At 42.8% G+C, this 27,947-nt stretch overlaps 1 protein-coding gene across 12 annotated transcripts in view; it reads left to right on the top strand.

Moving 5' to 3' along the window:
• The first annotated feature begins 17,051 nt into the window (after positions 1-17,051).
• Positions 17,052-27,947, top strand: part of IPCEF1 (interaction protein for cytohesin exchange factors 1) — a 171,109-nt gene continuing 160,213 nt past the window's right edge. For 9 of the 12 annotated variants that reach the window (XM_070376909.1, XM_070376907.1, XM_070376916.1 and 6 more), the window contains exon 1: positions 17,052-17,198. The gene's annotated coding sequence lies outside the window, so the exon portion shown is untranslated. The remainder of the gene's footprint in view (positions 17,199-27,947) is intronic. The other 3 variants (XM_070376910.1, XM_070376908.1, XM_070376904.1) reach the window with 3 other exon arrangements.

Here is a 27,947-nt window from a genome sequence, read left to right as displayed (position 1 = left end):
CTCAGGAATAGGGGAACAGATTGCTACGCTACGGGAACTAGAATAGGAGGAAAAATGCCTTTGGAACCCAGCTCCCTGCTTCTCTCTGTTAGGGGGGCATCTTTTTGTCCCCCTCTTCTTTCCTCCTGCCCTGAACCCCAATCCCTGTTGCAGGTACAGAAAAGAAAAATTAGGTTAAAGTCATGTGTTGCATTTCTTTTCTCAAACAAATGCATAAATCTGCTTTCACATTTTTGTGTGTGACTTGGTTAAGGAGAGTCAGCATCCTTGTGTCCAGGAAAATCCCAAGGCAAGCACAAAGTGGAGTTTCTTTGTCATAAGGATGGGCCTGATCCTGGACGTTGGTGAATTTACAATGTTACAGGCATGAAATTAAAAGACACTTGCCTCTTGGAAGGAAAGCTACAACAAACCTAGACAGCATATTAAAAAGCAGAGATATCACTCGGCCAACAAAGGTCCATATAGTCAAAGCTATGGTTTTTCCAGTAGTCATGTATGGATGTGAGAGTTGGATCATAAAAAAGGCTGAACCCCAAAGCACTGACACTTTTCATCTATGGTGCTGGAGAAGACTCTTGAGAGTCCTTTGGACTGCAAGGAAATCCAACCAGTCAATCCTAAAGGAAATCAACCCTGAATATTCATCAGAAGGACTGTTGCTGAAGCTAAACCTGCAATATTTTGACCACTTGATTCAAAGAGCTGACTCACTGGAAAAGGTCCCGATTATGGGAAAGATTGAGGGCAGGAGAAGGGGGCGACAGAGGATGAGCTGGTTGGATGGCATCACTGACTCGCTGGACATGAATTTGAGCAAACTCTGGGAGATGGTGAAGCAAACTCTGGGAGAGGAGCCTGACATGCTGAAGTCCATGAGATCACAAAGAGTCGGACATGACTGGGCAGCTGAACAATAATAGCAGGAGCCAGCCCTCCAAGCAGTGACTGGCTTTTCATGGCTGCACCAAGGGAAACAGACACATCATGTTATTCTAACTTCTGTGACAGCGAAGTTAGAACATTATAGATGGTTAAATTGTCAAAATAATTCTTGAAGACACAAACAAGTTACCTTGAAAATAACCTTCTAGTTTGTCATATTCCCTTTAATATCAAGAAAAAATGAGGCATTACTGTGTTTTGCAAGGTTGAATGTGGAAAACAGAAGGAAAAAACTGATTTCTATGGTGACACTCAAAAGAATTTTTACATCTTTTTTCCTACTGTGATATAAAAACCCCACAAATTGCTATTCTAAGTCTCAGCTCATGACCGGTGAAGGTCTGAGACATATTTCACCACCTTCCTTATGCTTCAAAGGCTTAATAGGAAGATTGAGAGGCTGCTGTGTCTGGCTCGCTGATTCAATGACAGCATTTGCCACATGGTGGCAGTGATCAGACCTGCCTGAGGAGTCGATCACAGACTCCTGTGATTCATCTGGATCGTGGAAATCTGATGGTATAAATATGCAGTATCCACTCATGTGAATTACATACAAACTAATAGACCAGTGACAGGCTTCCTTATAGAATGAAACATGTGAAATCCACCCTGTATGCGAGACAGCAAAAAAGACACAGATGTATAGAACAGTCTTTTGGACTGTGGGAGAGGGAGAGGGTGGGATGATTTGGGAAAATGGCATTGAAACATGTATAATATCATATAAGAAACGAATCACCAGTCCAGGTTCGATGCAGGACACAGGTTGCTTGGGGCTGATGCACTGGGATGACCCAGAGGGATGGTATGGGGAGGGAGGTGGGAGGGGGGTTCAGGATTGGGAACACGTGTACACCCGTGGCGGATTCATGTTAATGTATGGCAAAACCAATACAATATTGTAAAGTAATTAGCCTCCAATTAAAATAAATAAATTAAAAAAAAACAAAAACTGCACTCTGATCGAACACACACACACACACACACACACACAAAATCAAAATAATAAAGAAGTGGCAGATTCCAGATGATAGGATCTGGTTTTCAAAGAATTTTTTTTTTTTTCGAATCAGTATCTATTATCACCAGTTAGTTATATTCAACAACTATTTCAGCAAATATTTCTTTGGTGTTATATGCAACTCCTGGGGAGGGACAGATGTGTGTCTTTAAGGGGTTACTTGAATCAGGGAGGATGACTTGGCGAAACCCATTAGAGGTGAGGGGGTTGGTCGGAAAGGTATCACAGGTCTGCCGAGGATGAGAGCTGCACGTGGAATGAGGTGGTTGGCAGAGCTGGAAGGAGATTAAAATAATAAAATTTGGTGATTTACTCCTGAGGATAGATAGGGATCTGGAAAACAAAAATCTAGTGTCTCTCTTGCTTTGGCTTGCTGTTGTTTAGTTGCTAGGTGTATCCAACTCTTTGCGACCCCATGGACTGTAGCCCGCCAGCCTCCTCTGTCCATGGATTTCCCAGCTGGAAAATACTGGAGTCAGTTGCCATTTCCTTCCTGACTCAGGAATTGAAACCGTGGATTCTTTACTGTCTGAGTTGCCCAGTAATGTCCATATTCTAATCCTTATGTGTGCCAAGTTGCTTCAGTCATGTCCAACTCTTTGAGACACTATGAACTGTAGCCTGCCAGGCTTCTCCAGAGGTTCATGGGATTCTCCAGGCAAGAATACTGGAGTGAGTTGCCATTCCCTGCTCCAGGAAGGAGATCTCCCCGACCCAGGGATCAGTGCACATATCATTTTATGTCTCCTGCATTAGCAGGCGGGTTCTTTACTACTAGCATACCTGGGAAGTAGTCTATGAATATATTATTTCACCTGGCAAAGGGACATTGCAAACATGATTAAGTTAAGGATCTTGAGATGGCGAGATTATTTTGGATTATCCTAGTGGGCCCGGTGCAGTCACAGGATCCTTACAAAAGGGAGGTCGGAAGGTCAGAGCAAGAGGTGATTTGACAACAGAAGCGGAGGTTGGAGTGATATGGGGACAGTGGGCCGAAAGTGAAGGCAGCCTTTAGAGGTGGAAAAAGCAAAGAAGTGGCTCTCCTTAGAGCCTCCAGAAGGAGTCCAGCCCTGACCGTCTGGAACTTCTGTCCCTCACAGCTGTAGGACAGTAATAGGGCTGTGATGCTTTAAGTCTCTGAGTTTCCGGTGATTGGTTACAAAAGCAATGGGAGGGACTTCCCTGGTGGTCCAGTGGTTGAGACTTTGCTTTCTAATGCAGGGGGTGTGAGGTCAATCCCTGGGTAGGGAAGTAAGATCCCACATGTCTCGGGGCCAAAAGACCAGAACATAAAGCAGAAGTAGTGTTGTAATAAATTCAATAAAGACTTTAAAATGGGCTTCCCAGGTGGTGTTAGTGGTAAAGAATCCTCCGGCCAGTGCAGGAGATGCAAGAGACACGGGTTTAATCCCTGAGTCTGGAAGATCCCCTGGAGTAGGAAATGGCAAGCCACTCCAGTATTCTTACCTGGAAAATTCCATGGGCAGAGGAGCCTGGTGGACTACAGTCCATGGGGCTGCAACGTGCCTCAAGGTCAAAAAAACAAAACATAAAACAGAAGCAATAGTGTAATAAATTCAATGAAGACTTTAAAAATGGAACACATGAAAAAATTCAAAAAAAGAGCAATGGAAAACTGACGCGTCCACTTACATTGTTTCTTTCCTTCGTCCCTCTTTTCCTTCGTTTTTTCAACAAATATTTATGGAGTGTCTGCTACGTGCTGAGCATTGTGAGATATATCAGTGAAGAAGAGACTGGCCTTGGCTTCTAGAAATTTATAGTGTAGAGTGAATTATTATCATAGAAGTACTTCAATTTACTGTATCATGAATTTTTGGACTTGTAGGTTTTGAAGAAACTATCAGTAAGTCCTATGTCTAGACAAAACTTTGTTCTTCAACACTTCTGTCTTCATTCTATACTGTCTCTAGTTGCTACTAACATCTTGAAAATTCAACAATGTATACTAGAAAACTTGCCACAGATATATGTTTAAAAATATTTCCAGCACCTACCCCATTGCTTGTATGTCAAATTTTTTGATCATCTATTTTGTGAGAGTCTCTTACCCTGCCTCCACCACTGTCCATCCTTGCAGGCTCCAGACTGTCTGCTGATGGATGGCACTCATACATGGCATGGAAAATCCAGTGGCGCTGAGCCTCTGAGCCACAATCATGGCTGGAAATGTAGGAGATGGGCAAAGAGTACTCAGAAGTGTTAGAAGGAGTCCTTCGGGAGAAGCATTTGTGGCTGAGAGATGCGACCCTCACTTGTCAAAGGCCTGCTTCGCCAACCAGCTACTGTGTGCCTTGGGCGGGCCCTGGCCTCACCTACAGAATATTGGTTTTGTCCTGTCCTCAAAACTGAGTAAGATAAGTATGGCTGAGATGTTGTGTCTCACCTAGGCATGGTCTTCTTCTTATTGATTACTGCTTGATTCAAAGATGGTTTATAAGGTTCTCAACCAATAGCATTGCAGACTCCATGGGATTTGTCAGCAGCTTGCTAAAAGGCTAAAATTGCCCCATTTACCAATTCATTCACCGAAACAGGGAATGGTTATTTTAAACTTTTAATTCACAAGCATAGGGGTTTCTGAAAGCTGATAAAACAACCCATTAGGTGAAACTGATATGGGGATCTTTGCTGGCTAAGAGGAAGACTCCAAAGGAATCAGGTTGGAGCTACTGATTTTCCTATTAAGCAAGTGACTGAGGATTGGGAGAGAAAGAGAGAGAGAGGCCAAGCACCGAGCTTTTACATATAAATAATTCAACCAATATTACTTGATCATTAGATACGCATTGTATATTGGGGTTTATAGTTAAAAAAAATCCATGCCTTTCAAAATCTTCCTTATTTTAACAAGGAGAAGATTTCTGCAGAGAAAAATAATAGAATATTAAGAAATTACATTATATTCAGGATGGTTTTTATTCAGGGAGGCTGGGATCCTTCTATACAACTTACCCCACACCCCTTGGCTTGGTAGGTGAGCTGTGCCCAGTTCCAGCTGTTCTTCTGCTTTTATTTGTTACTTTTCTTTCTCATCAGCTTCAATTATCAACTGTGCCACTGATTCTCCTCCTTACCCAGCTCAATGCTTTCCTTTTCTTGATAAAAATATGTAGAAATGTCCTCTTTACTAGCTTGGAATGAGATTCATAAATGATATAGCATACTTATAAGCTTAAAAAAAAATCCTGTGTGTGTGTTAGTCGCTCAATTGTGTTCGACTCTTTGAGACCCCATGGACTATAGCCCACCAGGCTCCTCTGTCCATGGGATTCTCCAGGCAAGAATACTGGAGTGGGTTGCCATTCCCTTCTCCAGGGGATCTTCCAGACCCAGGGATCAAACCCAGGTCACCTGCATTGTAGGCAGATTCTTCACCATCTGAGCCACCAGGAAATCCTTATTTACTTTTAAACTTAAACAAACAAATGAACAATACAACGCAGTACAGTAATTTGACTAAGGGCAGGAGGCCTAGAGCCAGCTTGCTCAGGTTCAAATCCAGTGTCTGCCATGGGACCTTGGACAAGTTACCTGACCTCTCTGTGCTTTAGTTTCTCCTTTATGAGATGGGGGTAAGAATACCCATCTCAAGGGGTTATTGTGAGGATCACAAGTGAGTCATATGTACAGCTCTTAAAATACATATGGCACACAATAAGCTCTCTGTTACCTCATAATGTCCTCGGTGAGATATAAGGAAGAAATAAAAGTAGTTTATAATAAAATAATTTATATTTTAATATATGAATGTTCAGACATGATCACATTAGCAAAACAAATGAAATAGTCAGACTCGTACTCCAATTCATAAGGAGTAAGTTTTTATTTAAGTAAGATATTCAACTGAGTATTGTTGACATTTGAAAGGATATTTGGCTTTTGAAGAACACCTAACTCACTGTATCCTCATACGTATGTCAAATCTGTGTAACCTGATGGCTACTAACACAAGTGTACAAAAGACTGATTCCATAAGCCAGCCTTCCAGTGCTATTGTGATTTTCTGAAATGGTAACTTGTTCTTTATAAACTTCTAAACAAAAGAGATTTATAGGATACATTCGGAAGTAATGATACTTTAAAGTATATTAAAGCCATGCCAAAAATACTTTGTTTCTAGACTCAGGTAAAAATATACTATTCATCTCTATGAATATCTGTTCGTAAACTGGGCTTCCCAGGTGGCCCAGTGGTAAGGAATCTGCCTAGCAATGCGGGAGACACTGCAGACTTGGGTTCCATCCCTGGGTTGGGAAGATCCTTTGGAGAAGGAAATGGCAACACACTGCAGGATTCCTGCCTGGAGAATCCCATGGACAGAGGAGCCTCGTGGGCTAGGGTCACAGAGTCAGATACTGTTCACTGCTGTTGTTCAGCCTCTAAGTTGTGTCTGACTCTTTGCGACCCCATGGACTGCAGCATGCCAGGCTCCCCTGTCCTTCACCATCTCCTGGAGTTTTCTCAAACTCATCTCCATTGAGTCAGAGATGCTGTCTAACCATGTTATCCTCTGCTGCCCCCTTCTCCTTCTGCCTTCAATCTTGAATAGTATATAATAGTAATAAATAATAAATAAAGTAAAGGTAATTATATTGACTAGTGGAAAAGGTTGAAAAAATATTTCAGGTCAGGCAGAAATTAGAGATGATGGCATATGCTTTGGATGGATGTATTTTTTTTTTGAATCTTGAATATTGACGTATTTTCATGTATCACACTTAACTGATATGCAGTGGCTGAGGTTCAGAAAGTTGAGTTATTTGTATATATGTTTTACCAACATGGCCCTAAATCAGTAACACAGCTGAGGGTTGTGTTCAAAATGTGATCTTGAAATGATTTGCCTGCTTTTGGAATAGGGTTGTTTCTGTCTGAACTGAAAGGATCTAACAAATTCATATTGGTTCAGGTTCACTAGTGGAGCTTAAAGGCTGCCCTCCCAGAGGGATTGACAGTGAAGAGAAGGAAACGTCTTAAAAAGACAGGAATAAAACTGTAATTATGGCATTTCAGCCACCCAAGAAAGAGTCAGAGATGTTTTATGGATGGTGTTAGGGTGACCCCTGGCATACTACAAATCACAGCTTTCCTGAAAGATAGATTATGTTCTTGGATCTTAGAGTATAAAATTATAGCCCTCACCAGTAAAATACGCATAAATATCAGTTATGAGAATGGTGATTTACTGAGGGCCTTATGCTAGTTTATGGGGATACAATTTTAAAAAACAGTAATCCATCCCTGCTTTCGAAGAGCTGACAGTCCAGTTAGGAAGAAAACTTCCAAACAGGGCAGCTGCACAGTTTGCAGGTCCTAGTTCAAAGTGAGAGCAGGGGAACCCTTGTCTGAGGATTACTGAGAATTTTGAAAGGGTGAGTGTTAAACCAGAATGGGGGCCTTTCTAAGGACCAGGACTTGAGAAGACACATGTCACATGTGCTTATAAACATAATTATAATAAAACATAATTCGAGATTTTGTACAGAATGCTATGAGAGCAACGAGGAGGGAATAGCTCAGTCTGAAAGATGGGGAATGCTTCCCTGAGGAAATGACTCGTGGGCTGAACCTTGAAGGATGGTAGCTAGGTCTGGCTGAGGGATCAGTCAAGCGGAGCTAAGGGACAGCACTTGCCCTCTGTGTCAGCCCTCTCCACTCCAACCTGAGGATAGGCTTCCCACTTAGCTCTTCTGTTTTGAATCCTTCTTGTGATTTCTTTACACCATGTTCTTGGTCTTTTTGTTGTTGCTGTCAATTTCAAATGTTACCTTTTGACCTCAGAGGACAAGAGGTGAGGGTTTGGCTCACTTGAGAACACCTTCCTCATCCCATGATAATACAATCTCCATCTTCAGTGCTTTAGTGTTGGTTACTTGGGTGACTTCCTCCTGCTCCTTTTTTTGGTGTGTGTGTTTTAGATGCATTAACAAATTTTTATTTATTTTTAATTGAAGGCTAATTGTTTTACAATATTGGTTTGCTTTCTGCCACATATCAACATGAATTAGCCATAGGTGTATATGTGTCCCCTCCTTCTTGAGCCTCCCTCCCACCTCCTACGCTTTCCCAACCACTCTGTAGGTTGTTACAGAGGCCAGTTTGAGTTCCCTGAGTCATATAGCAAATTTCCACTGGCTATCTGTTTTACATATGGTGGTGTATAAGCTTCCACGATACCCTCTCCATTCATCTCACCCTCTTCTTCCTCCCCCACCCTTGTCCATAAGTCCATTCTCTCTGTCTGCATCTCCATTGCTGCCCTGCAAATAGATTCACCAGTACCATCTTTCTAGATTCCATATATATGCATTAATATACAGTATTTGTTTTTCTCTTTGTGACTTCCCTTACCTGTATAATAGGCTCTAGGTTCACCCATTCCCCCCCCCTTTTTTTTTATTGGAAAGAAATAGTTTTATAATATTGTGTTAGTTTCTGCTATGACTTGGGTGACCTTTTTAAACAATATGCTCACACTTTGTAAAGATGCCTATGTAGCATCTCCTGACTCTTCACATAGTTAGCACCTCAAAGCTCTCCTTCCACTTCCCAAACTCTCCAGTGGCTCTTTCTGCGTTAGTGCAGATGTTCCATACTTGTGCTGTCCAGCCCGGTAGCGACTGGCAAGTCATCTTGAGCACTTGAAATGCAGCTAGTGTGACCGAGGAACTGGAGTTTTAAATTTCATTTCATCTTAGTTACTGAAATTATATTTCAATAGTTAGTGGCTGTTGTTTTGTATAGCCTAGCATGTTTTAACTTTTATATTATCAAGGCTTATTTACTGTCTTTCCTAATTTTATATTTTCTCAATACCTTTATTCTCAGTGTTGGAAATCTGCTGTGAGTATTGCATTGTCATGACTATATAAGTATTGCTTATTTTACAGCCAAATTATATAGAGTAATCAACGTTCAGTTCTTTCACTGTTTTTATTTTTGATGTATTCTAATTACTTTTTCAATTTGTATTTTCAATTCTCTACTGACCCTTAGCTTCCTCCATATTTTCAAGGATAGTACCACAATCTGTGATTCCATTTTTTTCTCCCAGAAAGTTTGCTTTTGAAGATATTTCCCCCCTTGCTTGTCTGATGCATTGCTGTCTACATCAGCCACTTCATCACTTCTTTTCACTCCATTGCTAGCTTGGTCTTCTCTTTCCTGGATTCTACCTCTTCGTTGTCTGGTTTACTCCCCCCATTTGCCAGGATACCTCACCAAAGAACTTCCTAGGAAAGGGTTGTGGGAGGTCATCTTTCTGAGTCACCCTTTCTGGGTCTGAAAATAGGCACGTTCTGCCTTCATGCTTAATTGATAGCTTAGTTCAGGATCAACAAGCTTCTGCCATGGGCTAAACATAGCTGCTGTCCAGTTTTTGTACAGCTCAGAAGTTAGGATAGTGTTTGACATTCTTAAATGAATGAAAAAAAAATCAAAAGAATAAGAATATTTTGTAACACATGAAAATGATATGCAATTCAAATTCTGGTGACCATAAATAAAGTTTTATTGTAACACAGTCTTGTTCATTCTTTGATATATGTCTATGGCTGCCTTCAGGCTGCAGCAGAGGTGAATAGTGATCTGTGACCATTTATTACCTAAATATTTACTATTTAACTCTTTACAGACAAAGCTTGCTGATTGCTAGTTAGGTGGTCAGAGTCAGAAGCCAAGTTCTCACTGACTTGATGCAATCAAACCATAACTCTGGATGGCCTTCCTTCACTTTCCTGAATGCTTTTCCTCTACTCTGGTCAAACTCACCTCCTGGCTAGTCCTCTCACCTATCATCACTCAGGCTTCAGGGTCTCTGGACTTCTGCATCTGTCCTTCCCTCTTCCAGTCATTCTCTTTCCTCAGATGTCTCTTGGTTCTCTCCACTTCTTTCAGATCTTTACCCAGAGGTCATCTTCTTTGTGAGTTCTTCCCCGGACACCTCATCTAATTTTTAGCCTGATTCTCTCCCTGTATCCTATGTATTTCTTCAGTTCAGTTCCGTCACTCAGTCATGTTCGACTCTTTGCTACCCCATGGACTGCAGCATGCCAGGCTTCTCTGTCCATCACCAACTCCCGGAGATTACTCAAACTCATGTTCATCGAGTCAGTGATGCCATCCAACCATCTCATCCTCTGTCGTCTCCTTCTCATCCTCCCTTCAATCTTTCCCATCATCAGGGTCTTCTCCAATGAGTTGGCTTTTCACATCAGGTGGCCAAAGTATTGGAGTTACAGCTTCAGCATCAGTCCTTCCAGTGAATATGTAGGACTGATTTCCTTTTGGATGGACCGGTTGGATCTCCTTGCAGTCCAAGGGACTCTCAAGAGTCTTCTCCAACACCACAGTTCAAAAGCATCAGTTCTTTGATCCTCAGCTTTCTTTATGGTCCAACTCTCACATCCATACATGACCACTGAAAGAACTATAGCTTTGACTAGACGGACCTTCGTCAGTAAAGTAATGTCTCTGCTTTTTTTTCTTTTTTTAAATTTCTTAACCTGCTTTTTCTTTTTCCTTCTTAGCACTTATTACTACCTAATGCATTAGATGTGGCTTATTTTTTTAACCTTAACTTTTTATTTTGTGTTGGAGTATAGCCAATTAACAATGTTGTGATCATTTTAGGTGGACAGCAAATGGAGTCAACCATACATATACATGTCTCCATTCTCCCCCAAACTCCCTTTCCATCCAGGCTGGATGTGGCTTATTTTGTGTAGAGAGCACACCATCCTGATTGGAAGGCTCCTGACGGCAGCGTTCTATCGTTCAATCCCTGCTGTAACCATTGGAATGGTGCACCAAGATGTTTGCTGATCGTATGAATGAATGAAAATAGTGTAAAATTAAGATACTGCAGAACTTCAGAGGTTTTACTCACTTGCCTTCTAACCCTCAGTTCTACTTCCAGAGAAGTCTGGAACCCTTCTGTTTCTAGTTTCTGTGGAAGTAACTTGTTTTTTTTTCTACTTGGGAGATTTTAGGATTTTCTCTTTTTTATGTTTGGGAATTTGATTGTGAGTTGAAACTTTCTCCTGGGCCCTCAATGAGGCTTTTTAATCCAAATACTCTTGAACCTCACTTATTGGAAATCTTTCATGCTATTTCTTTGATGAAGTCATTGAGTAACATTTCCTGAAAGATTTACTTGAATTTATCATCCAAGCCTTCCATTAAAATCTTTATTTTGCAGTCATATTTATAATAGATTGCCGGGAGAAATATCAATAACCTCAGATATGCAGATGACACTACCCTTAATGGCAGAAAGTGAAGAGGAACGAAAAAGCCTCTTGATGAAAGTGGAAGTGGAGAGTGAAAAAGCTGGCTTAAAGTTCAACATTCAGAAAATGAAGATCATGGCATCCCATCCCATCACTTCCTGGGAAATAGAGGGGGAAACAGTGGAAACAGTGTCAGACTTCATTTTTCTGGGCTCCAAAATCACGACAGATGGTGACTGCAGCCATGAAATTAAAAGACGCTTACTCCTTGGAAGGAAAGTTATGACCAACCTAGATAGCATATTGAAAAGCAGAGATATTACTTTGCCAACAAAGGTTCGTCTAGTCAAGGCTATAGTTTTTCCTGTGGTCATGTATGGATGTGAGAGTTGGACTGTGAAGAAAGCTGAGCACCGAAGAATTGATGCTTTTGAACTGTGGTGTTGGAGAAGACTCTTGAGAGTCCCTTGGACTGCAAGGAGATCCAACCAGTCCATTCTGAAAGACATCAGCTCTGTGATTTCTTTGGAAGGAATGATGCTAAAGCTGAAACTCCAGTACCTTGGCCACCTCATGTGAAGAGTTGACTCATTGGAAAAGACCGTGATACTTGGAGGGATTGGGGGCAGGAGGAGAAGGGACGACAGAGGATGAGATGGCTGGATGGCATCACTGATTCGATGGACGTGAGTCTGAGTGAAGTCCGGGAGTTGGTGATGGACAGGGAGGCCTGGGGTGGTGCAATTCACAGGGTCGCCAAGAGTCGGACACGACTGAGCAACTGAACTGAACTGAACTGAGGGGTTCTTTCTTGTTCTCAGATTATTTATCTTTCTTAACAGCCTTTTGGAGAAGGCAATGGCACCCCACTCCAGTACTCTTGCCTGGAAAATCCCATGGACGGTGGAGCCTGGTAGGCTGCAGTCCATGGGGTTGCCAAGAGTCGGGCACGACTGAGTGACTTCACTTTCACTTTTCACTTTCATGCACTGGAGAAGGAAATGGCACCCCACTCCAGTGCTCTACTCCTTTTGGAGAAGGCAATGGCACCCCACTCCAGTACTCTTGCCTGGAGAATCCCAGGGACAGAGAAGCCTAGTGGGCTGCCGTCTATGGGGTCGCACAGAGTCGGACACGACTGAAGTGACTTAGCAGCAGGAGCAGCAGCAGCAACAGCCTTTTATTTTTTTATGGATATACCATCTTCATAAATATCTGTAAGAATACCTATCAGAAGATCATTTTCCCTTCTTCTTCACATTTCTTGTTTACCCAAAAAGGTGATATGGTATGCCTCAGCACATCCTGAGTGACACTGTCATTCCAGAATGTGGTGCTTTCCCTCTGAAGCACCCATATGCACATATGGTCTGTATTCTCTGTATAACTTTAAATTTTTTAAAAGAAGAATCCCTCATGATATTGCTCAGGGTAGAGTGAAATGCTGCCTGGAGGACTGTGTGTACGTGATATGTAAAGGCTGGGCCGATAGAGGTATTTGGCAGAGGGGTATGGGAGAAGGCTAGGTTCTTAGAGATTTTCAACGAATCTTCCAATTTTCATCCTCCTTGCTTACTTAGATGTTCCACCTTCTCTTGGCTTTCTGAGTTTTGATGCTCTCAGGCATTCTGCATCACAGATGACCTGTTTCTTCACCATGGTGTCCTACTCATGGATGGAATTCTGTGACTCCCCTGCCCTCCTTCATCTCTTTCCCCTCCTCCGTCATCCCATCTTCCAGAAATTTGTTGAGATCTCTCAAGCTCTAATGCTCTTCCTCCATTTCTGCTTCTGCAGAAGTAGTAGTATGGGCTTATATGTTTTTTCTACTTTTCCTATCATTTTAATGGAGTCTTGGGAAGGAGGGAAAGGGGCAAAAAAAAAAAAAAAAAAAAGAAATCTGTGATAAACCCATCTTGAATTGGAAGGACTAGAGGATTCCACTTCTATAAATCAGGTGATTATGCTTGGAGGATTTAAGTGGCTTCAATCCTGTCCCCACAGTTGTAAATTGCATGCCCTTTGAGGATGTCTTTGAAGATGGCATTTAAAGCCTGATGAGAAACAAGGTCCTGCTACTGATGTGACTAAATACTTTCCATATCATCTGTTACTTTTGCACTGCTGTTGCCTGATGCAAAGCACGAGAGGACAACTCAGCACAGGGAAAAGATGAGGCAGAACTGCCTAGAAACAGATGTTTCTAAAGCAAGAAGCCACTGGGAGAACTTTCATTGTATCCCTGGTCAAAATGTACAGCGTCTTCTTATAATCCCGTCACTCCTCCACAGATTTGATTTAATTTTTATCATCTCATGAAATTAATATAAAGAAATGAAAGGATGTCTGAGACCAGAAACTGAACTAGTTTTCAAACTTTATTTCTTCCTCAAAGGCAAAGCTTTGAATGATGTAGTAACTTGGTTATATATTCTCTTTCTTCATTCCTTCAACACTTATTTATTTTTAATGCAGTTTTTATTGACATTGGATGGTGAGGTATGGGAGGTGTTGGAATGCAGACTATGTTTAATCAATAAATTAAATAACTTCTGAAAAAACAGAGACACAAACCATGCCTTACAGAGGATTTCCACTTTGCTTTTGAGAATGTTGCCCTTAATCCAGTGACACTGGTCTCTGTCAGCTGTTATCAGCACCTCTTCACATGAGGAAGATCCAAAGTCAATTTAGGTCTTAGAATTATTTACTTCTCCTCCCAGAATGACCCTTCTCTCCTCATCCCCAGTGGCTGTGGACTAGGAAACAGACCCTCTGTTTGTGCTGGTCTAAGTAGTTCGTGTTCACAAAGGAAGATGGAAGGAGTGACCTGCTTTTGTGTCTGGTGGGGTTGGTGGGGGCTCCATGCAATAAAACTCTGCCTTGTCATCCTTGGAAGGAGCAGATTCATTGACCCTTAAGAGGAGAAGGGCCAGGTGTCAGGGAGTTCTGATCCTAATGGGACAAATGATTAAGGTGATTATATAAACCCAGATAAACTTACAGAAAGGTCCAACTCTGGGCTTGTGTTGAGGTTTTCTCATGCCTGTGGTTAGGTAAAAAGTTATACTTTTTTTTTTCCCACTGAAATTGCTTCAGCCACTTTCCAGATTCTAGGCTACTTTTATAGTGTCATTTATGATGTTCTTATGTGGTACTTTGTTTCTTGGAGATGGAATCATGAAGATCATTAGGTGTCCAGGTCTGAGCAGTGTAATCTTGGTAATGACTGGAGTGGGCTGCAGGCTGATTTACTGCCTGGGTGAAAGTCTCAGATTTTCCCTTCTTGGTATGACTATACTGAAGATTATATCTTTAGGTGAGTCTTCCCTTTTGTTAATATTTGGATGGACAGGAACAACCTGTGTGAGCCCCACCTCCTGGAATGCATGCTTTATAGAGTTCTGTCCCCTAGAGTGTAGATTGGATCAAGAATTTAGCTTCTAACAAGCAGAATGTGACAAAGTATTAGGATATCACTTCTGAGAAAAGGTTACAAAAGATTGTGACTTCTGTCTTGTTCACAGTCTCTTTCTGTCAGAAGGTCCACTGAGCTGGGCAAGGGAGAGCTGAGTTGTCAGGGGTTGGAGTAACAAGCCACAAAGGAAAGGTCACTCACTGTGAAGGCACAGGTGAGTTTACAACTGGAGGAAGGTTTAGGAAGGGGCATGGGGAGGGTTGGGACTGATGTGCTGTGGTTCGCTTGCTCAGTTGTGTCTGACTCTTTGCAACCCCATTGACTGCAGCACGCCAGGCTTCCCTGTCCTTCACCATTTCCAGAAGTTTGCTCAACTCATGTCTACTGAGTCGGTGATGCCATCCAACTATCTCATCCTCTGTTGTCCCCTTCTCCTCCCCCTTCAATCTTTCCCAGCATCAGGGTCTTTTCCAATGAGTCAATTCTTTGCATCAGATGGCCAAAGTATTGGAACTTCAGCTTCAGCATCAGTCCTTCCAATGAACATTCAGGACTGATTTCCTTTAGGATTGCCTAGTTTGATTTCCTTGCAGTCCAAGGGACTCTCAAGAGTCTTCTCCAACACCACAGTTCAAAAGCTTCAGTTCTTCAGTGCTCAGCCTTCTTTATGGTCCAACTCTCACTTCCATACATGACTACTGGAAAAACCACGGCTTTGACAAATGGACTTTTGTTGGCAAAGTCATGTCTCTGCTTTTTAATATGCTGTCTTGGTTTGTCATAGCTTTTCTTCCAAGGAGCAAGTGTCTTTTAATTTAAAGGCTGCAGTCACTGTTCACAGTGATCTTGGAGCCCAAGAAAATAAAGTCTGTTACTGTTTCCATTGTTTCCCCATCTGTTTGCCATCCCCAAAGGAAAGACTTGGCAGTTTTATGGCCCCTGAGGTGCAAGCAGGTCTGTGGGAGGAGGGCCAGGAATAGACTGGTCCTAACTGAGTAATGGGGATTTCCCTACCTCCCTTCATAAGGAGGCCTCTAGCAGAGGCCCCAGAAGAGAACCCTGCCCCAAGGCCTCAGGTAAAATGACTCTGGAATGTAACTAAGCCACAGAGCAGGACTGACAGGGAGCCTGGGACTTTGACCACCACTCCCCTCAGATCCTGTGAGGTCCTGCTGTCACCAAGTCTGGTGTGGGGAAGGCAGTATCCCTATGAAACCTTCCAGGGAGAGCCTTCATAATTGCCTGTGATCAGGTCTAAAAGGTGACACATGGGGATTTAAGAGGAGCTGGACTCCTCATTCCCATCCTCCTTCACTCTCACTTATTTGCTCTGATAAGGCCAGCCGCCATGTCCTGAACTGACTGAAGGGAGACCTACGGGGTAACAGCTGGCACTGAATCGAGGTCATCAATCCTATTGCCCTTGAGAAACTGAATCGAACCAACAATCATGTGGGTGAGTTTGGAGGCGTTTCTTTTCCTTGAGATAATTACAGTCTCTGCTGACTCCTTGGCTGTAACCTTGTGGAGACTCCAGCTAAGCTGGGTCCAGATTCCCGGCACTCAGAAACTAAGACGTAATAGGTGTCTGTTGTTTTCAGCCTAGTGCTGGGATCGTCCGTTGCACAGCGATAGATAACTAATACATGTGCTAAGGATCTAGTGACCACATTTTGGGAAACTGCATGGTCATGAGCCTGTTTCAAATGACTTGATTCCTTTTTGTTGAAAGTGGACCATAAGTACAATGAGATCATGTTCTTTCCTCAAGAAAGTTTAAGGAGACAAGATGCTGGTATTGAAAAAGAGAAGTCAGAGGGCAGACATTTATTGATGGTGAGTTCAGGTCTCCCTAATTTTCCCCTGTCATTTTCCTTTTCGAGCACGTGAAATATAAGTTTTAAAGTTAGAGAATCTATTAATTATGCTGCAGGAGAAAGACAGGCTGACTTATTTTTAACATAAGATACTTTTTGCACATTTATCTGTGTCATCTATTTAGGAGTAATATGAACACTATGAGGTGAGAAAGAAGGGAAATGCAAAAGAACATTGAGCCTAAAAGAGGTTGATGATAAAAAAGCAGCATTTCAACTAAACCCACCAGGAACAGCTCTGCAAATGACCTCACCCCACCCCACCCCACCCTCGCCTGCAAATAAACATCTTTGCCTCCAAAATGAGAATGCAAAACGATGTAATGTTTCCCACGTGTGGCCTGGAAATGAACATACTGAATAGTGTTTAGTGATCAATGGAGTCTGACAGAGGAGAGGTAACTAATTTACATGAATTGTGTCCTGTGTTTTGGAATCAAGGAAGGCTTATTAACAATAAGAAGGAAGAACAATGAGATTGGGGAAGTTAGAGATGACACTTCCTCTTCTTTTGAAAGAGCTTTATTCTCTGGCCAGCTTCTAATGGTCGTCTTGTGGAGCTGCCCCAGCTGTGGCTGCATACGGAGGAATCCTCAACCTTGACCTCAGAGTATTATGAATTTTCTGAAATCAGGGATAAAGAGCTGGTACTTGGATTTACTCTCTTTTTATTGCATGTAAGTAAAACCACTCCTTGGCTGACGTATAAAGTCATTGCTTGGCATCTCAAGATGGTGAAGCAACGGATACTCTGGCACTCTCTTTAAAATAGTGAGCTGTGAGTAAGATGTGACTCTTGGGATGTCATGTTTGCTCAGCTTTTCATAAACTTGCTGTTGGGAAGTCCAGTGCTACAGACACTTTTAGAGTTTTGAAGGAGAGAACTGTGAACTCTCCTTTCTTCTATTTCTGTAGTGGATGTTGTATTGATAACTGCTGGGACTGCAGACCACGGGTTTGATTTAGAGGAACAGTTTGGCATGTGTGTGGGTCCTGAGGAATTCATCTGGGAAAACACTCTGTGGCCACCCTCTTTTGAGAAGGTGTGTTCTTTGTAGAGAATCCTCCTTTGTATGCAGACCGCTGGAGGGGATTTTACTTTTAGATAAAAAGTCACAGGCTTGATAAGATATCTCCGTATGAAATGGGAACTTAGGTAATGTTGGTTCAGAGGTTTTTACCCTGGACGTCTGGAACGTTTGGTTTTCTTTGCTTGTGAATGTGTGAAAGAAACTTAATTGTAAGAGACAGGATTATAAGCCACCAAGGCATTGCTGACTGTAGTAGTGGAATTTATTAGTATGTAGGGGCCTGTGTGTTCTTAGGCATTGTATAGTCATACACAGACTCGGATTCCTCTACAGCTAATTAAAATTTGACTTGGAAATAGAAACAGAAAGAACATGGGTTTCCTTCTGCACACATCATGCAAGTGAGAAGAAAAAGGACTTCAGTTTGTATATTTGTTGGTATACATATTCTTTATTTTTAAACGTCTCTCTCCTCTCTTTATATATCAAGTGTCTTTTCTGAAGATAGTCCATGTGTGAACTCTTACAGGCAAGCTGCGTTAAGCAGTATGGAAATAGGAAGTTCTTTCCTGTGGTGACTTGCTGTGGCAATAAGTGATAAGAAGTTACTTCATGACTATTGCCTGACTTTCCTTTTCACTCGCGTATCCTTTTTGAGCAGTTCACTTCTGCTTTCCACCTGCTGTGGAGGCCAGGCAGAATGAGTTGGGAACTCAAGCAAGTTTAATGGGTAAATGGTGTATGAGGGTGAAGAAAACCTATAAGCTCTTTGGTGTTGAAGAAAATCCTACAAATGGAAGAATTCTGGACTCTTGAGTGCTCGGAACAGTGCCCGTCCCATACTAGGCTCTCAGTCAGTGTTTGTGCAATGAATGAATGATTGGGCTTGTTCATCACATGAGTGTGGTCTGGCAGTGTTTGCCTTATCTCTATGACTCAGGCACGTAAGGAAGTCCAGGTTGGAAAAGGTCAGAGTGAAGCAGGAGAGGAGAATATGAAGGTGGGAAGAGAAGAAAGGGTATATAGAAAAGACATGATAAGAAACCTTAAGAGTGGCGTTATGGTGGCCTGTGTAGAGGTGTAGAGGGGGGCGGAAGTGGTGATGGGGAAGGTGGTGAGGACATAGAGTCTGAGCTGCCGGTAGAGATGATGGTTGAGATGGTGGTGGATCCTGGAGGTGATGGTGGAGATGGTGGAGGTAGTGGTGGAGATCCTGGAGGTGGTGGTGGAGATAGTGGAGGTGGTGGTGGAGAGGGTGGAGGTGGTGGTGGAGATGCTGGAGGTGGTGGTGGAGATGCTGGAGGTGGTGGTGGAGATGCTGGAGGTTGTGGTGGATCCTGGAGGTGGTGGTGGAGATCCTGGAGGTGGTGGTGAAGATAGTGGAGGTGATGGTGGAGAGGGTGGAGGTGGTGGTGGAGATGCTGGAGGTGGTGGTGGAGATAGTGGAGGTGATGGTGGAGATGGTGGAGGTAGTGGTGGAGATCCTGGAGGTGGTGGTGGAGATAGTGGAGGTGGTGGTGGAGAGGGTGGAGGTGGTGGTGGAGATGCTGGAGGTGGTGGTGGAGATAGTGGAGGTGGTGGTGGAGAGGGTGGAGGTGGTGGTGGAGATGCTGGAGGTGGTGGTGGAGATGCTGGAGGTGGTGGTGGAGAGGGTGGAGGTGGTGGAGAGGGTGGAGGTGGTGGTGGAGATGCTGGAGGTGATGGTGGAGATGGTGGAGGTAGTGGTGGAGATCCTGGAGGTGGTGGTGGAGATAGTGGAGGTGGTGGTGGAGAGGGTGGAGGTGGTGGAGAGGGTGGAGGTGGTGGTGGAGATGCTGGAGGTGGTGATGGAGGTATTGGAGGTGGTGGTGGAGATACTGGAGGTGGTGGTGGATACTGGAGGTGGTGGAGATGGTGGAGGTGGTGGTGGAGATGGTGGAGGTGGTGGTGGAGATGGTAGAGGTGGTGGTGGTTACTGGAGGTGGTGGTGGAGGTATTGGAGGTGGTGGTGGATACTTGAGGTGGTGGTGGAGATGGTGGAGGTGGTGGTGGATACTGGAGGTGGTGATGGAGGTACTGGATGTGGTGGTGGAGATGCTGGAGGTGGTGATGGAGGTCCTGGAGGTCCTGGAGGTGGTGGTGGATACTGGAGGTTGTGGTGGATGCTGGAGGTGGTGGTGGAGATGGTGGAGGTGGTGGTGGATACTGGAGGTGGTGGTGGAGATCCTGGAGGTGGTGGTGGAGATGCTGGAGGTGGTGGTGGAGATCCTGGAGGTTGTGGTGGATCCTGGAGGTGGTGGTGGAGATGGTGGAGGTGGTGGTGGAGAGGGTGGAGGTGGTGGAGAGGGTGGAGGTGGTGGTGGAGATGCTGGAGGTGGTGGTGGAGCTGGAGGTGGGATCCTGGAGGTGGTGGTGGAGAGGGTGGAGGTGGTGGTGGAGATGCTGGAGGTGGTGGTGGAGATGGTGGAGGTGGTGGTGGATGCTGGAGGTGGTGGTGGAGATGCTGGAGGTGGTGGTGGAGATGGTGGAGGTGGTGGTGGAGATGGTGGAGAGGTGGTGGTGGAGATGCTGGAGGTTGTAGTGGAGATGCTGGAGGTGGTGGTGGATACTGGAGGTGGTGATGGAGGTACTGGAGGTGGTGGTGGATACTGGAGGTGGTGGTGGAGGTACTGGAGGTGGTGGTGGATACTTGTGGTGGTGGAGATGGTGGAGGTGGTGGTGGAGATGGTGGAGGTGGTGGTGGAGATGGTGGAGGTGGTGGTGGAGATGGTGGAGGTGGTGGTGGTTACTAGAGGTGGTGATGGAGGTATTGGAGGTGGTGGTGGATACTTGAGGTGGTGATGGATGTACTGGATGTGGTGGTGGAGATGCTGGAGGTGGTGATGGAGGTCCTGGAGGTGGTGGTGGATACTGGAGGTTGTGGTGGATGCTGGAGGTGGTGGTGGAGATGGTGGAGGTGGTGGTGGATACTGGAGGTGGTGGTGGAGATCCTGGATGTGGTGGTGGAGATGCTGGAGGTGGTGGTGGAGATCCTGGAGGTTGTGGTGGATACTGGAGGTGGTGGTGGAGATGGTCGAGGTGGTCATGGAGGGAATGGTAGAGGACGTGATAGAGCTGGTGGTGGAAATGGTGTTGAAAGTGGTGATAGTGGAGAGTGGTGTTGGTGAAGGTGACGGTAAAGATCCATAGATGTGATTGTAGAGATGATAGTGGTGGTGATGGAGGTGGCGGTGGAAGAAGTCGTGAAGTGGAGGTGATGATGGCGGGTAGTGTGATGTAGTCGGGAAACAGTTTGGGGATTAGACACATCTGTTCATAGTCTGTATCCACCACGTACTAGCTCTATGACCTCTGAACCTTCAAAGTGATAATTATAATAAAATGAGCTTTTTGTACTGTCATGTAAGGATTAGAAATGCAGTTGCATGGTGCCTGCCATCGCATAGATCTTTACCAAATGGCAATTGCCAACAAATTTTCTTTAGTTTTTAAAACTCTATGGTCACACTTACAAATTTAATCACCAATTTATCTTTTTTTTATTTTGTGTTGTTTTCTACATTCATATAGGTTTCTCAAGAGGCAGGTCAGGTGGTCTGGTATTCCTATCTCTTTCAGAATTTTCCACAGTTTATTGTGGTCCACACAGTCAAAGGCTTTGGTATAGTCAATAAATCAGAAATAGATGATTTTCTGGAACTCTCTTGCTTTTTCCATGATCCAATGGATGTTGGCAATTTGATCTCTGGTTCCTCTGCCTTTTCTAAAACCAGCTTGAACATCTGGAAATTCATGGTTCATGTACTGCTGAAGCCTGGCCTGTAGAATTTTGACCATTACTTTATGCACCTGACTTGCCTCTTGAGAAACCTATATGCAGGTCAGGAAGCAACAGTTAGATCTGGACATGGAACAACAGACTGGTTCCAAATAGGAAAAGGAGTATGTCAAGGCTGTATATTGTTACCCTGCTTGTTTAACTTATATGCAGAGTACATAATGAGAAACGCTGGGCTGGAAGAAGCACAAGCTGGAATCAAGGTTGCCAGGAGAAATATCAATAATCTCAGATATGCAGATGACACCACCCTTATGGCAGAAAGTGAAGAGGAACTAAAAAGCCTCTTGATGAAAGTGAAAGAGGAGAGTGAAAAAGTTGGCTTAAAGCTCAACATTCAGAAAACGAAGATCATGGCATCTGGTCCCATCACTTCATGAGAAATAGATGGGGAAACTGGATACAGTGTCAGACTTTATTTTTCTGGGCTCCAACATCACTGCAGATGGTGATTGCACCCATGAAATTAAAAGACGCTTACTCCTTGAAAGGAAAGTTATGACCAACCTATATAGCATATTGAAAAGCAGGGATATTACTTTGCCAACAAAGGTCCGTCTAGTCAAGGCTATGATTTTTCCAGTGGTCATGTATGGATGTGAGAGTTGGACTGTGAAGAAGGCTGAGTGCTGAAGAATTGATGCTTTTGAACTGTGGTGTTGGAGAAGACTCTTGAGAGTCCCTTGGACTGCAAGGAGATCCAACCAGTCCATCCTAAAGGAGATCAGTCCTGGGTGTTCATTGGGAGGACTGATGCTAAAGCTGAAACTCTAATACTTTGGCCACCTCATGAGAAGAGTTGACTCATTGGAAAGGACTTTAATGCTTGGAGAGATTGGGGGCAGGAGGAGAAGGGGACTATAGAGGATTAGATGGCTGGATGGCATCACTGACTCGATAGACATGAGTTTGAGTCAACTCCAGGAGTTGGTGATGGACAGGGAGGTCTGGCGTGCTATGATTCATGGGGTTGCAAAGAGTCGGACATGACTGAGCGACTGAACTGAACTGGACTGAAATTTCATAAAAGAAGCATGATTCATGAATTATTGATTAAAAATAAATTTTATATGCTTAGTTTTCAAGACTGTTAAATACATGATAGTGTATTAAAAAGACCATCAATAAAATGATGTTTTTGAAATATTGTGATATACTAAGGTTAAATTAATAAAAAGAAGAAACAACTTTCAGCTAAGTAAAACACTAAGACTGAGGTAAATATGTTAATGCATTAACATGTAATTAATTTGGTTTATGGGCTTCCCTCATAGCTCAGTCAGTAAAGAATTTGCCTGCAATGCAGGAGACCCAGGTTTGATTCTTGGGTCAGGAAGATCCCCTGGAGAAGGAAATGGCAACCCACTCCAGTATTCTTGCCTGGAGAATCCCATGGTCAGAGAAGCCTGGCAGGCTACAGTCCATGGGGTCAGAAGAGTCAGACATACTTAGGGACTGCACCACCACCACCAATTTGGTTTATAGCTGATGATAGTTTTATTTGTCTTCAAGCTTTTCTATTTTTTTTTCAAATTTTTCATTAGTGAAGCATATTGAGACTACCCTAATAATCTGAAAACAAAATAAATGTGGAGTTAAAAAAATCAACGCAATTTTAACTCTCTTAATCTTCCACTAAGTAGTTTTTAGTTATAGTGTGCTAAACTTTGTGGTTCCTTGCAGTTGAATTGACATGAGTTATATTATTTAATCTTCATTGGGAATTCCCTTTGAGATTAAGTCTGGTGCAGAATTGTGTGACAGCTCTAAAGTGAGAATAGTGAACCAGATCCCCTCTGGGGCTGACTAGTCTACTTGGTTCCTGGAATAACATGAAAAAAGGCTATTTTCTCTAGATGATTTATAACTGCCTCTGAAGCTGTATTGGGTAACATTCTAGCAAGTTCAACAGTCAGTTGGATAGTTCTAAATTAAGTTTATATCTGCTGTCATAAGAGTAACTTATTTTTAGGGGAATATTGACTTGTCTTTTTCATTTTGGTATACCTGGGGAGAGATCAGAAAAATATTTTTGTAGAGTAGCAAATATTTCTTCTTAGGATCTTGGCCATCCCACTCAGTACTGACCGGTCACTGTGGAGGAGGCCCTTATCAGAGACTTAACCAAAATCATTTATTTTGGCTTATAGGCACTGGAACAAATCTCCTGTCCTTGTGTTAGAAATGATCAAGTGAGAGATTATTGGCAGACAAAGAGGCAAAAAAAAAAACCCCACAAATATCAGCAAAAAACAGATTTCTTAAACTGACATGGGAGTTGAAATAGAAGGCATTGAAATGTGAAAAGTTAACAAGTTTAAACTCATCCCAAATTGCTAGAGTATGGAAGAACTCTTAAAAAATTTCTGAATAAAAAATGACCACTTCTTTAGCAAAAACTGAAATTTAGATTAGGGATGAAAGAACTAAACCAAACAGTGAACCTTCTGCCCAGTTGTAAAACCCAGGGAAACCCAGTCAGTATGCAATGCAAATTGAACTAGAAGTAGCAACGTGGTAGGCTTTGGAACAGATGGTCCATAGCATTTACTGAATGTTCATGTGTGGAGTTGAATACAACTCCAAAGATATTGGATACAAGATATTGAATACAAACCAAAGATATTGTCGAACAAGGCACTGTAATCAACACATTTATTTTCACATGAACAATTGTCAAAGCAATCTCTTTTCAAAACAGTCCTGGGAAATACTAAGAGCACTGCTGTTATGTCCATGAAGTTGAAGCTTCTAGAGTTAAAATACCCTAAAAGCACTCAGCTAGGCAGGTACGGAGACAGGATTCAAGCCCAGATCTTTGTGCATTTCTGAGCCTGTGGCCTAACTACCAGTGTACATGACATTGCATTGATTTCATTTGCATTCAATATTTTCTTACATAAGTAGTGAACTGAGGCCAAGAATTGGGAGACCAAGGAGGAGTATGAGCAGATTCACTTCCTGCTTTGAAATCTCCTTAACTGACATTCCTTTCTATTTCTTGGTTGAAGAGTTAATGGAAAAGAATTTTTCTTTTTGGTGAGGGCACTCCCTGTGTCCTGACCTGACTGCATGTATGTGGTTGTCAATGTAGCTACTTCTTGGTGGTTGTGTTTAGTTGCCGAGTCATGTCTGACTCTTGCGACCCCATGGATGGCAGCCCACCAGCCTCCTTTGTCCATGACAAGAATACTGCAGTGGGTTGCCATTAGGCTGACCTAAAGGGTTACTTTGCCACAAAGGTCCGTCTAGTCAAGGCTATGATTTTTCCAGTGGTCATGTATGGATGTGAGAGTTGGACTGTGAAGAAAGCTGAGCACTGAAGAATTGATGCTTTTGAACTGTGGTGTTGGAGAAGGCTCTTGAGAGTCCCTCGGACTGCAAGGAGATCCAACCAGTCCATCCTAAAGGAGATCAGTCTTGGGTGTTCATTGGGAGGACTGATGCTGAAGCTGAAACTCCAATACTTTGGCCACCTCATGCGAAGAGTTGACTCATTGAAAAAGAGGGACTGGGGGCAGGAGGAGAAGGGGACTACAGAGGATGAGATGGCTGGATGGCATCACTGACTCAGTGGACATGAGTTTGGGTAAACTCCAGGAGTTGGTGACAGACAGGGAGGCCTGGCATGCTATGATTCATGGGTTTGCAAAGAGTCAAACACGACTGAGTGACTGAACTGAACTGAAAGGATTACGTAGGGAGTACTTCTCAACCAAATGGAACCAAAGGAGTCTGGAGATCCAGTGGGCTTCATGACTTTCAGAACCATCCTTGGATAGTCTGTGACTTTCGTCAAGAGACATAACCCTTGACCATCACAAGCGTCCCTCCTGTTGCTCTTTTGTAACAATGTCCTATTTAATTTGAAAAATCCAGTTTCTTTGTTGAGTGTCAGTGCACCCATAGTGATGATACTACATGTTAGGCCTTGTTTATTAGTGGGAACAGCACAGATGAAGAGGTTAGGAGGCCTGAGTATTCTGCCTGTGGCAGTACAAAGGTTGTGTGCTACCAAGCAAGGCCTTTAACTTCTCTGCACTTTAGTTTTCTCATCCATAAAACCTGAGATAAAAATACCTATCCAGTTTTGTTGTGTGGACCAAATGCAATTAAGTGGAAATGCTTTGAAGCAAATGAAAACATTATAAACCAATGGGGCCTTCTGTCTTGGCTCAGATTTTATTATCTTACCATGTAGAGACTCAGTTGATATATAAGAGCTTTACAGGCAAAAGAGGATTGGATGAAAGATAGTAGTGGGTGTTATGAGTTAAACTGTGCCTCCTCCCCCAAGGGAAAAAACCCGCTAAAGTTCTAACCTTCAGTACCTCAGAGTGTGGTCATATTTGGAAATGGAGGAGTTGTGGATGTAATTAAGTTAAAGTCATAATGAAAGGAGCCCAGATCCAAGCAGACTGATGTCCTTGTAAGAAGAAAGCCTTGTGAAGCCGGAGGTAGCTTGGGAGAAAGCCATGTGATGAGGCAGACAGAGATCCGAGTGATGTAGCTGCAAGCCAGTGGTCACCAAGGAATGGCCAGCCCTCCAGATGCCTTGGGGAAGGTGAGGAGGAATTTTCCCCTGTGGGTTTTATGGTGAGTGTGGCCCTGATGACACCTTGATTTCAGACATCTGGTCTCCAGGGTTATGAGAGAGTAAGTTTCTGTTGTTTTAAGCCACTCAGCTTGTGGTCTTTTGTAACTATAGCTCTAGGAAACTAAAGGGAGTAAAGAGTAAGAGTCATAAACTCATCTAATTGCTGGCAAGTGCTTCGAGGGACCAAATCCAGCATGACTCATTTCTCTGACTTTAACCGGTGGCACTGGGCCTCAAACAGTAGATCCACTTCATCACTGAATGGGAATGAATACAGACACTGAACAATGGGACACATTAACAGAATGGAAATTAGGCTATTGTGAAATCTGTAAAAGAGCCTCCTTTCATGAGTTGAGTCTAGTTGGGGATTCCAGATTATTATACTGTTGTGGTCATCTACTAGATATGGAACATGAGTGTCCGTTTGAGAGGATGTTTATTTCCTCAAGCTGTACAGTGAAAGAAAAGTTCAAATATTCTGAACTGGAAAATGATGCGATGTGATGGTGTTTTGGTCCAAACATAAAAACTCAAGACTTCAATCTAAACATATAGCGAAGAGAGACTTCCCAAGTCATCGACGTTGGGTCATTTTAGTTCTTTCATCTATGATTGTTGATCCCTTTGATACATAAGGACTTCCCTGGTGGCTCAGACGGTAAAGCGTCTGTCTACAATGTGAGAGACCTGGGTTTGATCCCTGGGTTGGGAAGATTCCCTAGAGAAGGAAATGGCAACCCACTCCAGTACTTCTTGCCTTGAAAATCCCATAGACGGAGGAGCTTGGTGCAGGCTATCCATGGGGTTGCAAAGAGTCGGGCACGACTGAGCGACTTCACTTTCACACATAAAATTAGTTTGGTATCGCATAGCTGTTTTAATGGCAGCATAAACAGCCAGGGTTTTAAGTATATTCTTGGGTTTTTCTGCAACTTAAGAATCTCTTACTTCCTCTTTTCAGTCAGTCCAGTTTAAATTACCCTAATCCCGATTACCATAATTATCCCTAGCAGGACAACATTCTTATAGCAGGAAAACATTACTGTAGGTTGGCTAGTTCATTTAATCTATTCAAAACTAAAAATACCTTTTTGTTCCTCCTCTTAATTTATTAACAATCAATTTTCTTTAGACTTGTTATTAATTTTAGGTAATTTCTTTCAAAATGCTCAATGGAAATTTGTGGCTGGTTAGATTCTTTCACATTGAACAAATTAGAATTTCTTTTTTTCCCCTGACTTTCACGAAGGGAAAAACTTCCTTAGGAGTTTGGTGTACTAATCTCTAATATTACCTAGGAATAGAACATTTAACCATTTATAGAAAATTTTTATATCGATACCAAACATATCTAAAATAGGAAAATACAAGACCTCTCAGAAAAAAGGAAAGAAATGGAGACAGCTCAAAATTCTTCCCAGGAGTCTCAATTTAACATTATCCACTCCCACAGAATATAATTCGGTGTAAGGTGTCACTTCTCACCCAGAAGACACTTGGCTATACTAAGTCATGTTTGAAAGAGGAGACCTTTCATTCTTTTAAAAAAAACTGAGAAAATGACTGGGAACATGAAAACCATGCTTTTTATGGTTACGAAGCTACTTGTTTGTGATTATTCTGTTCGGATAACTCAGAGGATAAAGCCATATGGGGGATGTTTGCACTAGTTTTTCTGGTCTGATGACTACATGTTACCTCATCAACTTCTTGAAACTTCTGCAAGTTTAGCAAACTAATGGTTGTGCCAGGAACATTTAATTCATTCACTTGAAGTACAGGTCAGTTATAACAACTTTGTTCTTTCTACCTGTTAAAAGCCTAAGGCAAATTACGCCAAAGGCCTTATTTGCTGATTCCTTGTTGAACCATGAATCCAAGCCTCTCTTATGATCCTGATAAAATAGGCAAAGAATTGTTCTCACTTGTGAATGTAAATATTAATCATATAATATGATGAAAAGGCCATGTTTGAATA

This window comes from Bos mutus, chromosome 9 (assembly GCF_027580195.1).
Source record: "Bos mutus isolate GX-2022 chromosome 9, NWIPB_WYAK_1.1, whole genome shotgun sequence".
Lineage (NCBI taxonomy): Eukaryota > Metazoa > Chordata > Mammalia > Artiodactyla > Bovidae > Bos > Bos mutus.
This window is presented reverse-complemented; position numbering and strand designations above follow the sequence as displayed.